General features: G+C 39.3%; 1 long non-coding RNA gene across 1 annotated transcript in view; it reads left to right on the forward strand.

The window, feature by feature from the left end:
• Positions 1 to 13,671, forward strand: part of LOC109025683 (uncharacterized) — a 68,627-nt gene extending 54,956 nt beyond the window's left edge. Inside the window, exons 3-5 of the long non-coding RNA XR_008677117.2 lie at positions 2,187 to 2,250; positions 11,387 to 11,509; positions 13,594 to 13,671. This is a non-coding gene — a long non-coding RNA (uncharacterized lncRNA). The remainder of the gene's footprint in view (positions 1 to 2,186; positions 2,251 to 11,386; positions 11,510 to 13,593) is intronic.
• Positions 13,672 to 15,310: the final 1,639 nt, after the last annotated feature.

The raw sequence follows: 15,310 nt of genomic DNA on the forward strand, positions 1-15,310 counted from the left end.
CTCAGCCTCTCGAGTAGCTAGGATTACAGGCATCCACCACCACGCCTGGCTAATTTTTGTATTTTTAGTAGAGATGGGGTTTCACCATGTTGGCCAGGCTGGTCTCAAATTCCTGACCACAGGTGATCCACCCACCTTGGCCTCCCAAAGTGCTGGGATTACAGGCCTGAGCCACCACGCCTGGCCCAGAGTCAAGTTTTATTAGCAGCCGCTGCTGCCAGGTAATATTTTTAGCACAACCCTTTTGAGTCTGTGTTTACATTATGAGGTCATGATGTCTTTTCTAACAATGCTGCTTTATTAACTGTTTGTTTTAGTCCCCTTCTTATGAATTCATTCCTAGCCTGTCAGTCCATGCCAGTCCTGAGTTTGGCTTTTCAAAATGGAAGGATGTCAAAAAAAAAAAAATTGAAACGCTGGTTCTATGATAATTAAAGTAAAGCTCACATTGGAAAGCATTTGCTAATGTAGAAATTCAGCAAATACAGCATGTGTTGTCTTTAAATACAGCAATCTGACAGTCGAATGTTCTAGTCACTTGGTATTAACAGTCTCTAAGTGTGTAAGACAACGTAGCAGATTCCATGAGGCAGCAACTTGGCAATAAAATGGAATCGGATTCATTCATGCCCTCTGCCTTTCAGCAGAAAATCTGCATGAGCTTCACTGCTCAGCCCAGGGATCGGTTGCGTGGTCAATGTGCCTGGCAGATGAGCTGTGACCTCATGTACCCCTTGGCACTGTTTAATGCAGCCATACTCCATTAGGCTCGCTGCTGTCGTAACAGTCCAGCACTTACAACTAAAGTCAGACATTGCTGTGTGATGACTGGTGAATACTCACTATCTATTTGGCTAATTATAGGCCACTTGTTTTACACAGTGTCATTTACAACACACCATTCATTTTATTCAAAACACTGGGCTTATTGATCTTCTGATGCATGGTTCCTAGTTCAATATTTAGAGGGGTCCTTATGAAGAAACTGGGTCATAAGTTGGTTATGCCAGTCACTGCAAGGAAATTCCCCTGTTAATGTTAATTGTACCATTTTCCAGATATAGGTGGCCAAGTGGCCTCACTGATACATTTGAAAAAAGTAAGGCCAGCTCAGGGATGGGTATAATTCATCCTGAGCACCATAAAACTTCTCAAAAAAGATATGGACAAAGACATGGCTTGTTAGTGTGAATTACTTTAAATACAATTTTCAGGCTTGAAGCTTCTTGAAATAATGAAGCTTCGGTTTCCACATAATACATAAATAATTATGTTTTCACAAGAGTTCCTGGCATCTAGACTCCAATATGAAATGTAAATACTTGACACAGAAACATGGAGTGTGAGAAGGGCATTTTGCTTGCTTTCTGGAGAATACACCAGAGCCTTAGTTCAGGGAGAGATTTCTGTGGGCTCACAGCTGTCCTTGTGTGCAAAGAACCTGACCAAGACAGAATGGTACTGCAGAAACTCTGTTTAACGGTGTTAGCCTAGTTGAGAGCAGCTGCAGGTAGGAGGGCTGTCTCAAGGGCCCTGTGAGTGGCATTTGGAGGGCAGTGCCCAGTCTTGTTCATGGGCTCTGGGATGAGGCTGCACCTGGCCCCGGGCAGAATAGCATGCTTTGTGCAGCTCACCAGAGCTCAGGTAAACAGTCCTTAAGCTGCTCATACAAACTGGTATGCAGTAAAGTTTGGGTGGGCCAGGATATCAACTCAGTTGAATCCCTTGCCCACTGCCCCCGAAAATGTTGCCGTCACAGGTAGCCTCCAGATCTTAGGAAATGCTCCCTTGCTCTGTATAGTTTGTCAAAAAAGGAGGAGCCTTCAGAGCTATCCACAACTTGCACGTGGTCACTGACTCCAAGTTTTCTGTGCCACAAACAGAACCCTAGTATCTCTACCTGAATTTCTTTCACTATGATTCTTTCTCTGTGAGGATGCCATATTGTTTACTTCTGGAGAGGAGAACTACCTTCTACAGTGGAGCCTAACTTTTACAGGGTCTTCCTAGGGGAGGCTTTTAAAAGTAAACAATTTGTTTAAGTTTTCTACAGGTAATGTCACATCTAGGTTGCTCTGAATGTATCTGGCTCTAAATATAAATCTGAGAGAAAGCCGATAAAAAGCATGAGCCCCGAATGTCTGTTCTAGATAATCAGAAAATGTATTCTTCTCTTCTGTTTACAGGAGCAGAATTAGAACAATTTGATTCTGAATACATTTAAGAATTTAAAAAAAAAAACAAAATAATGTAAGTAATTATTAAATTTTTAAATAATTTGAACACTTCATTTAGTTTTTTACATAGCTAAGAGTGGACAGCTCCTTATTTAGCAGAGGCCTTATATATTCAGACATACAAAGTAGGCCCAGCAGCTACCCCTGGGAGTGGAGAAGGGAGAACAGTTTTGCATAAGAAGGTAGGGGGAGCATGAGTGTTGCAAGACACTGTCTGATGGAGAAATAGGAGAAGTGGGGAGGTGATCTAGTAACACAGAGGAAACCAGGGACAGAAGACGAAAAGAAGCCAGGAAGAAATGCTGGGTGAGGATGGGGGAAGAATGTCCAGAATGATAGTACCAGCTTTCCATTGTAAGTTCTTCCCTCTCTGCACTTTCCAAACTTTTGCAAATAGTTCACTATCACAATAGCCATGTAGTGACAGAGCTGTGGGAGAATGAAGAAAAGGCACATGTCCCGTCTTACTGGGAACTGCACAGAATAGCCAGTGTATGCCATGGCCACAGGCTGCAAACTGTGCTCCCTCCCGATCTCCTCCCTGCCTCTCTCTCCCTCCCCAGCTGCTCCAGTTCCTGGCCTTCCCTTGGCCTCTCAAACACAATGAGGTTTCCCGGCTCAGGGCTGTTGCCATTTCCTGGGCCCTTTTGTCACCCAGGTCTTCTCTTCTATGTCACCTTTCCCAAGAGCCTCCTTGAGCCACCCGATGTCAAAGAGCCCACACCATGTCATGCCCCCATGTCACTGTCTTCTGTTGTCACCACCTGTCATTACCTGGAATTTCTTTATGTATGTGCTGTTTTCTACATTGCTTACCTCTGTGTCAGCAGAGCTGCATTTCATGCTCATACATACTTGCCAAATGAGTAAATTCAAAAATAAACAGGACAGAGAAAAGCCAAAAGTAGAATAAGAGCATATTGGGATTGCAGGCAGACAATAGCAAGCAATAATCCAGCATGGCTTAATCTGCCATGACTCTCCAAATGTTGTGTATGTGATGCAGATGATATGGAATCTGTTTGCGTATTAAAGGGAAGGCTGACCTCAGATGCACAGAGGGCTTGGGAGCATGGATTACCTGTCTTGTTTTGTCCTGGACAAGGAGCCTTTTTATCCATTTGAGTCTCAGGCAATCTTAGCCAATTCTTAATAAAGAATGGCTGTTTGTTTTTATGTTTTGTGTATGTATAGTTTTCCATAGTCACATTTATTTAGCAACACTTAAGTAGCACATATTTTATATATCAGGCAGTGTTTAGAGAACTTAATAAATATTATCTTATGTATTCTTCATCATAACTCTATCAGGTAATGACTATTATTATCCACTCTTTACAGTTAAGGAAACAGATTTAAGTCATATCTCAGCCAAGAACACAGAGCTAGTAAGTGGCAGATCCAGGACCATGCCAGGAAGTGTGATTTCAGGATACAAGCTCTTAAGCATTACATTAGGCCGCCTCTCTTATGGAATCATCCAGTGTTCAATCTCAAAATACTTACTGGTGTTAAAACACATCCTTCCTTCCAATGCTACCTCTTTATCTTCACAGCCGCCTCTTTTATGGAATCATCCAGCGTCCAATCTCAAAATACATATAGGTGTTAAAATGCATCCTTCCTTCCAATGCGTCCTCTTTCTCTTCATGGCAAAATGCTGCATATGAACAAAACCCACACTCTCGAATGTTCCATTCTGAAAGGAGAGAGTATTTCAGGCAAGTGGGTGACACTAATAATAAATGGTGAACTTAGTGTCATTTCAGGTTTTTTCTGGTCAGATAAAAGCTATATATCACTTCTTGCTTTAATATATGATGGCAATATATTGAGTAAGCGTAATATAAGTGAACCTGGAAAGTGATCCTCAGAGCTTTTAGCAACATGATGTCTGGAGAAACTAACACCAAGGAAATCCCCCCAGGATGTCCCTAAAAGTAACACCTTTAAAGTCTGTAAAGAGAATACATTTATTAAGTTAATGACAGAGCTTTATTTAATGCTACCAAACTCTTTGAAAAGACTATCAAGCCTCTGATCAAACAGTATTTTATCCTGCCATTAAGTTGTTATAATTACTCAGTATTTAGCCAGATGGCAAATAATTCCCACAGTCAGACCAGGTGTTCAAGTAGCAGAGATAATCACAAACCTGATGACCGTGGTGAAACTAATTTAAAATGCTGTAACAGTGGCACAGTGGTGCTTCACATGAAAACTGACCAAAAAATTTTTTAAAAAAGAAAAAGAAAAAAGGTAAGAAAAAATTGTTATTTCATGAAAATGAGGCTCGATAAATGCAGGTGTGAGAAAGCAGTGTTTAATTCTACTGTTTTTAATGCCAAGTTTTATGTCAATCAACAACTGTTTTGACAGGTGTAAGACCTATCGGAGGCTTAAAAGGTGCACCAGCAATAAACACTGAGAAGGGCTCAAAATTAGCACCCGTGGCAGACGGTGTCAACTCAAATAAGTATCAAACTTGGACACAATCTAACTTTTCTCACATTCCTGCTTCATGCATAGAAGGCTGGATTTCACAGTCACAGCTAAAAGTCACAGAGTTCTTAATTCGTTTTCAAATGAAGTGTTTCCAATAGGCAGTCATCCCAGCTTCCTGTGCTCACCCCACTCAGATGACCTAAGCAACATTTAGGTTCAACCAAAAGAAAGCTGGATTTTTGAAGCCTTGTGAGTAATGATAGAGTCCCAGGAAATATATCTTGAGGCTCTGTTAGGTGTAACTATTGGCATATTATGAAGCACTTCCCATTTTTGATAAGGGATTATTTAGACGAGGCGAAGTTAGGATTGAAGTTAGCCTACCTAGGCCCTAATGCATCTCTAGTACTGACTGAGGATGCCATGAGTGGGCCAGATTTGTGGATGTGTGACCCGTGCTTAAGATCTACATTAGAAGGACCCTGGGCTTGGTCTAAGTCTCTGTTATTGCCAAGTTGAAATTCTTAATGTTTTGAAGAGAGGACCTCATTTTTCATTTTTCACTGAGCCCTGCAAATTATGTAGAAGGTCCTGACTGGGTGAGCTACTTAATCTCTCTGAGCATTAGCACTCATTCACAAATACTATTTGAAGAAACATATGGTAGGAAAGCACCTAGCATGTAGTGAGCACTCAGTAAAAGCTATAATTGTTGATGCTTTGCCACTGTTATTGTTATTGGTGTCATTGTTATTATTAGTATTATGACTTTTTTTTTTTTTTTGAGATGGAGTCTTGCTCTGTCACCCAGGCTGGAGTGCAGTGGCACAATCTCGGCTCACTGCAAGCTCCACCTCCCTGGTTCACACCATTCTCCTGCTTAGCCTCCTGAGTAGCTGGGACTACAGGCACCCACCACCACACCCCAGCTAATTTTTTTTTGTATTTTTTTAGTAGAGACGGGGTTTCCCCATGTTAGCCAGCATGGTCTCGATCTCCTGACCTCATGATCCACCCGCCTTGGTCTCACAGGTGTGAGCCACCACGCCCGGCCGTATTATGACAAGGCAGCTCACTTGCCTCTCAGCAGCAATTGACAGAGTTGTCCATGCTCTCCTCCTTGTAGACTTTGTCCACTTGCCTTTCAGGACATTTCGTCCTCCTGACTTTCTCCTGCATCTCTGAGCTCTCATTTTCAATGTTCTTTTCGGGTTTGCATCTCTCCAACCTCTAAGTATTCTAGGGCTTCAAAACTCATCCTTGCATGTTTGCTATTTTTATTTAAACCCATCCTACATGGTTTTATCCAGGGTCATATGTTAAATATCACATATGTTGATGTTATAGCCAAATTGTCCCATCCCCAAATAACCATATTTTAAATTCCTAACTCCTAGTCCCTCAGAATGTAATTACATTTAGAGATAGGGTTTTTAAAGAGGTTATTAAGTTAAAATGAGGTCATGAGTGTACCATGAGGTACATCATGAGGCATAGAGAGACCATGTGAAGACACAAGGAGAAGACAGCTGTCCACAAGCCAAGGAGAGAGGCCTCAGAAGAAATCCATCCTGTTGCCACCCTTATCTCTAACTTGTGACCTGCAGAATCGTGGGAAAATAAATTTCTGTTATTTGAGCCACCCAGTTTCTGGTACTTGGTTTTGGTAAGCTAATAGAGCACAGGGCTCTCAAATATTTATTCTCAACTCAGACATCGGCCCCAAATGCTAGGTGAATTCCTGTCCACTTGACACCTTCACTTGGATGTCTGTTAGGCACCTCACACTTGACATGAGTTCCTAAGATTTGCCATTTCAAACTTTCATTCTTTGCTCTCTTAGTTAATGCTACTTGCAGGCTTTCATTTGATCAAACCAAAAACCTTGGAATCATCCTCACCCTTCCCATTTGCTCAGGCTCTGCATTGGATTGGTCCATAAGTCCCACAGGCTCTGACTTCATACTGTATCGAGAGCCTGACCTTTCAGCACGGCATCCTCACTCTCACTGTGGTATTACTATCCTCAACCACCTCTCACCTGGGTTATTCCCTATGACCTTTCAGTCTATTCCCAACACAACAGCCACAGTGATCATGGGAAAAATTATAAGTCAGATCATGTAACTCCTATTTTCAGATTTCTTCAATGGCTTTCCACCTCATTTAGAGGAAAAACCAAAATCCTGACTATGGGTTGAAGTCTACCCCACTCCCACCATCTTTCTGATCTCAACCAGGCATCATCTTTGCTCCATGTGCTCCAGTCACTCTGCCCCAGGCTGTTATTCCAATGCTCCAAGCATGCTCACATCCGAGGCCTTGGCGTGCCATTTTCCCTTTAGTAGTCTCATAGCTTTAATTTAACCAGAACTTCCAAACATTTTCTATGCTCCTTTCCTATTGTTTTTCTCCTTATCACTTACCACTTTTCAACATACTCATTTTACTTATTATGTTACTCATTATCCTTTTTCCCCCACCAAGTCTAAACTCCTTCAAAACAGGCATTTTTCTTTTGTTTTGTTTACATTCATAGCACCCAGTACAGGATCTTGCACATAGTGGGTTATGAAAAGATACTTGCTGAATGAAAATGAACTGTGAATGAAAAATGGAAAAGTTACTGCTTTTTACTTTCTATACACTTATACCAAATTGGAAGTATAGTCAAGTGTGTATATTGACACCGTGCTACATGATACCGTCCATAACACACCATCTGTCTCCAAGGCAGGGAAAGTTTATTTTTAATAAAACTCTGTTGACTTTTAAAATATATCCTTTATTTTCTAGATAAAATTTCAGAAAACTATGTGTAATGGGAGATATTCTGACCTTGGAAGTTATGTATCTTTTATTTATAATGCAGAGACTTGATATATCTCAGCGTATCTATGTCTATGTACCAAACTACTTCACAGTTCAATTGCTGGCATCCATATCAAATAGAGGAGAAGTTGTTCTGCCACAATGTAAGTCACCTTCTTTTTCTAGCCTTCGAAAATAATTTAAAATGCCTGGATTTCCCCCCCAGGAGGTTTCTCGCTGGTTAGCTCAGACTTTTTCTCATGGTATCTACCTTCCAAGAGGTCAAAAGAGGAGGCTGTGGCCTCTTGAGTCTGAGCTTGGAAGGCCTGCAACATGTCTCTGCTGCATTCCACTGAGCCAAGCAAATCGCAAGGTCAGCTCAGATCCAAGGGGTAGAGAAACAGACTTCACTTCTAGGTGGGAAGAATGGTGACCTCACAAAAGGTAATAGCAATTTCAACTTCGCTTGATCATGGGAAGAACAGAAACATTACATCATAGGGATCAGAGGAACTTTGTGTCATATTTTGCAATCTACTATTATCTGCCATTTGTCCGAAATTATTCATGTTACTTCTCTTGGCAAACTGTTCCTGTCATCTCAGAGACCCCATAAGGCCAATCGCACTAGTTTAGCAGGTCTAATTGTCATAAACTTAAATCTTCCTATGTCAGTGTTTCACAGTGCATGGTCTCCAATCCAGCAGCATCACCTGAGAACTTTCTAGAAATGCAACTTTTGCACCCCATTAAGAAAACTACCAAATCAGAACCTCTCAGGAGAGGGAAAGGATCTTCTGTTTTAATAAGCCCTTCAGATAATTCTTATGGATGCTAAGGTTTGTGAGTCTCTGTTGTATATTTTGCCAAAGAGTCTGAGCTCTTGACTTGATCCTCAGCCAAAGGCCACTGCTTAAAATGGGAATCATTTGCAGAATAGAGAAACTAAGGATGAAAAATAATTTAATTTTCCATTCAGCCACTCTTAGAGATGCTAGGTTTTCTCTAAATTTTGTTCGTAAGCTGAAAAGTTTCTGCTTTAGTTTCTCTCTCTTGTGCAGTAATATATAATGAAGCTAGAAGAACTGAATTGACCTTTCCAATATTCTGCCTAGAAATCTCCTTAGCTAGATCCATATATTTTACTGGGGACCTTTTCTGTCATCCAAGTTATCTCAGAACACAATCATTTCACAACTAAATAGCATGGGTTGCCCGGTTTTAGCCTTCAATAACAATTTACTCATGATTTCTTTCAGCTTACACTAACATTTTGCCATTTTGTTTCATTTTTTATTGGTCAAAAATTTCCCCACTGCTTCTCCAGTTTTGGCTACCACTCATTCCCAAAGCAAAGGCCACATGTTTTCAATTTTTGACTCATTAACATTCTACTTCTAGGTACTAAATTTTGTAATCATTATTTTTTGCTGTGTATCGACCACCCCAGAACTTAGGATGTTTAAAACAACAACCATTTGTTTCCTCCAAAACTCTCAGATTTGCAGTTTGGGCCCAGCTGAGCCACGGTTGGGGTTCTCTTTCATGCACGTGGAGTCAGTTGGCAATCCTGCTGAGGGTTAGTTCTTAGAAGAGAGCCTCGCTTACATGTCTGACAGCTGGCTAGGCGGTGAACAGAAGTGCCTCTGTCCTCTTTTCCATGGCCTTTACAGCAGACTATGCTTTCTCACATGGCAGCTGGGTTCCAAGAGGGCAAAATGGAAACTTCAAGCCTTCCAACGTCACTTTTTTTGCATTCTTTTAGCAAGGTAAATCACAAACTTGGCCTAGGTTCCAGGGGGAGGAAAAAGAGACCCTCCTTTGTTAGGAGGTGCAAGAATGGCTCATTATAATACAATGTCTGGGGAAATATCTGGCCATATTTTACAGTATACCAGATTATGCTTGGGAATATTTGCAATCTAAGCTCAAATCAAGGTTGAGTTAGTAGCCCCCAACTCCATATAACCTAGAACCTTTACCAAAATAAGATACTATATAAGTCTCTGAACCAAGAGATTTATGAATAGATTTTATCAAAGGCGTCATATGAAATGCATAGTTATAAGTCAGTGTGTTATGCACCAAAGGTGGCAAGAGCTGAACAATAATGACAGCCACAGTGCTATGGGTCAAGTTCATCCCCTCTGAAACTCATGTTGAAATGTGATTCCCAATGTGGCAGTGTTGGGAAGTGGGGCCTTGTGGGAGGTGTTTGGGTCATTAGAGTGGATCCTTCATGAATAGATTAGTGCCCTTCCAGGGGAGTGAGTAAGTTTTCCCTCTCATGGGACTGGATTAGTTATTGCAAGAGCAGTTTGTTCCTTCTCATGTTTGGTCTTTTAGGACACCCTTCCTTCCTTCCTTCCTTCCTTCCTTCCTTCCTTCCTTCCTTCCCTCCTTCCTTCTCCTTTCTTCTCCTTTCTTCCATGAGTTGAAACAGTATGAGGCCCTCAGCAGATGCAGCTGCCCAATTTGGGCTTTTCAACCACCAGAAACACAAGCCAAATAAACCTTTTGTCTTCATAAATTATCCAGCCTCAGATATTCTGTTATAGCAACACAAAATGGACTAAGATAAACTGTGACTTCTGAAATGTCAACTCCCAGAACTTCTTAAGGCTTTTTATTTTATTTTATTATTATTATACTTTAAGTTTTAGGGTACATGTGCACAACGTGCAGGTTTGTTACATATGTATACATGTGCCATGTTGGTGTGCTGCACCCATTAACTCATCATTTAGCATTGGGTATATCTCCTAATGCTATCCCTCCCCCCTCCCCCCACCCCACAACAGTCCCTGGAGTGTGATGTTCCCCTTCCGGTGTCCATGTGTTCTCATTGTTCAATTCCCACCTATGAGTGAGAACATGCAGTGTTTGGTGTTTCGTCCTTGTGATAGTTTGCTGAGAATGATGGTTTCCAGTTTCATCCATGTCCCTACAAAGGACATGAACTCATCATTTTTTATGTCTGCATAGTATTCCATGGTGTATATGTGCCACATTTTCTTAATCCAGTCTATCATTGATGGACATTTGGATTGGTTCCAAGTCTTTGCTACTGTGAATAGTGCTGCAATAAACATACGTGTGCATGTGTCTTTATAGCAGCATGATTCATAATCCTTTGGGTATATACCCAGTAATGGGATGGCTGGGTCAAATGGTATTTCTAGTTCTAGATCCCTGAGGAATCGCCACACTGACTTCCACAATGGTTGAACCAGGTTACAGTCCCACCAACAGTGTAAAAGTGTTCCTATTTCTCCACATTCTCTCCAGCACCTGTTGTTTCCTGACTTTTTAATGATTGCCATTCTAACTGGTGTGAGATGGTATCTCATTGTGGTTTTGATTTGCATTTCTCCGATGGCCAGTGATGGTGAGCATTTTTTCATGTGTTTTTTGGCTGCATAAATGTCTTCTTTTGAGAAGTGTCTGTTCATATGCTTTCAATACTTACTTATTTTCTCCCATTTTGTAGGTTGCCTGTTCACTCTGATGGTAATTTTTTTTGCTGTGCAGAAACTCTTTAGTTTAATTAGATCCCATTTGTCAATTTTGGCTTTTGTTGCCATTGCTTTTGGTGTTTTAGACATGAAGTCCTTGCCCATGCCTATGTCCTGAATGGTATTGCCTAGGTTTTCTTCTAGGGTTTTTATGGTTTTAGGTCTAACGTTTAAGTCTTTAATCCATCTTGAATTAATTTTTGTATAAGGTGTAAGGAAGGGATCCAGTTTCAGCTTTCTACATGTGGCTAGCCAGTTTTCCCAGCACCATTTATTAAATAGGGAAGAATCCTTTCCCCATTGCTTGTTTTTGTCAGATTTGGTCAAAGATCAGATAGTTGTAGATATGCTTGTTTTATCGTCAATATTCTCTTTCAGGTCAGGGACATTTTCTCTTTGTTTCAGTACTGAGTCCCAAGTCTAGGTCATGCAGACACAGAGAAGACACTATTTTTAAATGAGGTATTAAATGAAATGAGTGTGCAAGCACTTGGCAATCTGGTGAGTTTGAATATTTCCTTAATTGTTAAATTCAAGAAATTATAATTCATTCTACTGAGTTAAATTCATAGCTATTCTTTCATGTGAATCCTAGAATAATTTATGCTTTATTATGAGACTGAGAGTTTAAAAAGTCCTCTTACCTAGTGTTTTCTAAATTCATAAAATATATTAATCTGAGAGATATTTCTCTTCAGGATTTGGGAATAAGCCATCAGAATTCCCTGGAATGTTCAGGAGCTCCTAAAATCATTTTGCACTGTATTTTTCATAAGACTATTTCCATCTTTTACAGTAATAATTGTTTACAATATTAATAAACAACAAATATTTTTAAAACTAAAATGTTGGTGGCTTTTCTATTATAAAGACGTGATCAAAATAAATAGTTTATCATTATTATGAACCATTATATTATGACGAGTATTTATTTTGATAACATGTAAAAATAACTTCAATTTTACATAGACATTTGAAAATAGAAAGCATTAAAAGAAAAAATATTAACGCAAAACAAATATCAATAAAAATCATTTAAAATTGAAAGATAGTAGAAAAACATTCATTGTTTAAAGGTAATTCTTAAAATAAAGTTTTAAAATAAAACCTGAATTGTTCTATCTAATAATTTTGACCTTGCTTTGTGATAAATATTCTAGAACAAAAAGAGGTTTGTTTTCTATTTTGTTTTATTCGTTTATTTTTCAAAGATGAAAAAATTTTTGTTTTCTTGCCCTAGTTTTGGTTCTGTCATTGAGAATGATATTGCTCTGTCCAATTCAGATTTTAGATAAGCTTCTGATTTTAAATAGCAGTATTCCACAGTAGTCTTTCGGCATGTATTTCCTCTGTTAGATAACTAGTGCTCATGAGGAATGCTCAAACACTGCAAAACACCAGCAAACAGAGCCACATAAAACCCAAGTTGACAAGCACTACTCAGAATCAGAACCGGCAACTTAAGCACGTACTTTGCTTTCAATACTTACTTATTGTAATACGACTCGTAGGATAAAGTCTACAGTGCATATCAACTTATTAATACTTGTTTTAAGAATGTCCAATCTTGAGAGTGGATCAAGCGCTATGAACAAGACAATCGGAGCTGGGTCATTTTCCTCTGTCCCCTTCCTAAAATGTTGTCCTTAACTCTGTGTCCACTTCCAACTCAGTGTCAATGGATCCCTTAACCAACTGATATCTCTATGTTGGTTGCCAAGCATTATTTCTCATAGGATATAATGCTGGTCTTTCCTGTTTTTCGAATTTCTTGTTGTTTTTCAGAATAAGCGACTCTTAAAAACATAAATTTCCCGAGACATACTGGGAATAAATTTCCACCTAGAAAAATTACGCCCACCTCACCATATGTCACTTCATAAAAACCTTGGTATTGTACTTTGAAACAATTACCAGGATGGGGGAGTTCTTTCTATGTAATGAATATTCGTAAGAGGTTATTTTGAAATAAAGTGAAGATGTATGTTCTGTTGAATGAAATTAAATATCTGTTTCATATCTGGTATTTTATTTTCTCTCCAAGCTGCACTTTGGTTTCTAAAGAGATGAGTCAATTTTATGCCTCAATCTTAAATTACTCAGATGTTTGCAAAGACTCAAACATTTCCATATTTTATGTTCACATTTTGTAAGCTCTTACATTGTGAAAATAGGTATTTGCTAGCTATTAAAATATAGGTAAAATAGGTAAACATATCTCCAGCGTCAAACATTGGTAAAGGAAAGGGCTGAATAACAAATTTATCTTATTAATACTTAAACAAAAGATACTCATTTCTCATTCCATTTAATACAAAAGATAGAACATGACTTTTATAGCTGCTCAAAGAGAGAATATTGTACTTTTATTTCTGGCTTAAAATAAGCCTTTGCTATTCCTTTTAGGTTTGTTTTCTTTTACTCCCTTTTGTTAGTGAATATCTTACCAAAATATCTTTAGGAATTCTTAGATTTTGGGTCATCAGGAATTCTCCCAAATCTGATCATTGCTTTGTTTTTTTGTTTTTTTGTTTTTTTGGTTTTTTTTTTCTACTTTATACAACATGGCACTTGGAACTATGCAGATACCTGCTTACCCAGAAGCTTGTTCTGACAGCCTTCTCATTTGAAATCCCAGGAAATATAGATAATTGACTCTGATTGCCAAAGAATAGCCAAAGCCAGCAGCAGTGTCTCTTTTATGACATCACGTTCTTAGAGAAAGCATGAAGGAGAGACCTTGCTGGATAAACTAAGGTCAAAGCTGAAATTATTGTTAGAACTCTGTTCAAGAAAAGCCTCTGTAAGTCTTGGTGCAAGTGATTATTAAATCTTCCTGTATCCGGGGATGTTGGAAATGGTGGAGAATGGGAGTGGAGGATTCTTATAGATTCAGAATAGATTCAGAGTAGCTGGCTCTACCAAGAAGCACAAGTTTTACAATACTATAGACTCTTCTGAATATCCATTATTGCGGAACTCCACAAAGCTACCTCCAGCCCCACTGACCTGTATTTGTTCTGTAGTTGTCTATGTTGGACTCTGAACCACCCAGGCTCTTTCTGCACTTCGGGCTGAGTATTCAGACTTGCCATTATAGTGCCTGGAGCTAGTTACAGTTCTACCCCAGGAAGAGAAGGGCCAAGCCCTGCCTTCCACACCCAGTCTATTCTGACAGCCTAATATTTCATCCTGTATGCTTTACCTGGGCCAGCCTCTGAAGAAGCCATTGGGTTGCTTCTTTAGTTTTCTTATCTTCCTGGTTATTGATACTCGTTTTGCCCTGAAGTGGCATCCATTGGATCATTCTCAGCTTCAAACTCAGAAATCCTGTCACCCAAGTAGAACGTCAGTTGTCCCCTTGACCAGAAGGAGATTTCAGACAGCAGGAGCTACTCATCAAGGAATTTGAAGGCTCTATAACCACCTGTTGCCAACTCCCACTCCACCCCCCTCCATCTCTAAGATAGAGAGGTTAGATTAGGCAAAATCTAATCCACATCATACAACTCTGTATGATGCAATTAATCAGTGATTCTATGATCTCCCTATTAACAAATTTATGCAAATGGGATTCAAAGTAAAAGACTCACCAAAACAATCACAAATGTAGTTTATGAAAATAACATAGGACAAGTACTCTTATATGGAGTCTAGGTGCTTTTTAAAAACAAGTTCGTTAAATTTTCATTTTACATTTTCTCCAAACTGTTGTTCAAAGACTAAACTGTAAATGTAAATGTAAACATTTTACATTTTCTCCAAACTGTTGTTCAATATCGGCACCACCATTTTCTGGAAGTCAGGAAGGTGCTAGCCACTACTCATGGTCTATATTCTTCTATAACTTTATGTAAATTTGGAGTTTACCCTGAATTTCCCTGCTATCTCATTCCCTGCTTTGGGCCTAGAAAATATAGGTTACCAAAAAGCCTATGGTCTATCCCTCATGACTGTCGGGAAGGCAATGTCAATATTTCCATTGCATATGCTACTCATATCCAATAGCATCTGCTTCACTTCGGATGCTAGGTTGTAGTTATGAAGACTTTAAAATAATAATAAAAGCCTTAACCTGTCCAAAGGGCTTACAGATTAAGGGCATTTAGTTGAAAGGAGCACACAAGATATGGAACTTGAAAACCAGCTTATTTTGTTTCTCTCCTCGATGGTAAAATGACATGTCTCATTTGTGAAAATATGTTTTTATCATCTGCCATATTTTGTGTTCTGTTTAGTTGGTGCTTATACAGTCAGAATCATATTTTTTCCCTTATGGGGGAGAAAGGGTATAAAAACTGA

The sequence above is a fragment of the Gorilla gorilla genome, chromosome 12 (assembly GCF_029281585.2).
Source record: "Gorilla gorilla gorilla isolate KB3781 chromosome 12, NHGRI_mGorGor1-v2.1_pri, whole genome shotgun sequence".
Classification (NCBI taxonomy): domain Eukaryota; kingdom Metazoa; phylum Chordata; class Mammalia; order Primates; family Hominidae; genus Gorilla; species Gorilla gorilla.